We start from the raw sequence: 567 nt of genomic DNA on the forward strand, positions 1-567 counted from the left end.
AAAAACAAGAGCAGGGAGGGAGGAGGGGGGGGGGACGCTTGAAGAAAACAGAGGCCCTTGTCGGTCTCTTGCCTCCTGGGGGCATCCTGAATTGGAATGCCCAAAATAATCAGTCACATAGCCATCGGACAGATGTGGAGAGAGGTCCCACTGGCTGAGGGGAGATAATATTTCTTTCATACAAGCAGATCACAGCTGTGTGTCAGACACATCGGCCCTTTCTCTTCTCTGTTTCATCGATATGCAAATGGCATTCTGTAGACTTGAATGAAGCCACTATCTGTGCACGACTGTGGAGAAGCTTTGACATCACTACCCTGTTAATCTACTGCCAACTGCTAATTGGGACGCCCCCCGCTTTTGTTCCTGAGGCAAAAACATTGCCTTGTGTAAGTGCTCACTATCATAAATATATCATTCTTTTCACTGCTGTGAAGGAGCAGCTCCCGGCTGCTGACAGAGTTTTTGATAGAAGATAAGATGCTCTCAACATTTTGAACAGTTACACTCACCAACACACTTCCACTGGGAGAATTATTTATTTGACAATTTAAGCAGAAAAAAAAA

This window comes from Morone saxatilis, unplaced genomic scaffold (assembly GCF_004916995.1).
Source record: "Morone saxatilis isolate NCDOM2014 unplaced genomic scaffold, NCSU_SB_2.0 Contig12, whole genome shotgun sequence".
NCBI classification, from domain to species: domain Eukaryota; kingdom Metazoa; phylum Chordata; class Actinopteri; family Moronidae; genus Morone; species Morone saxatilis.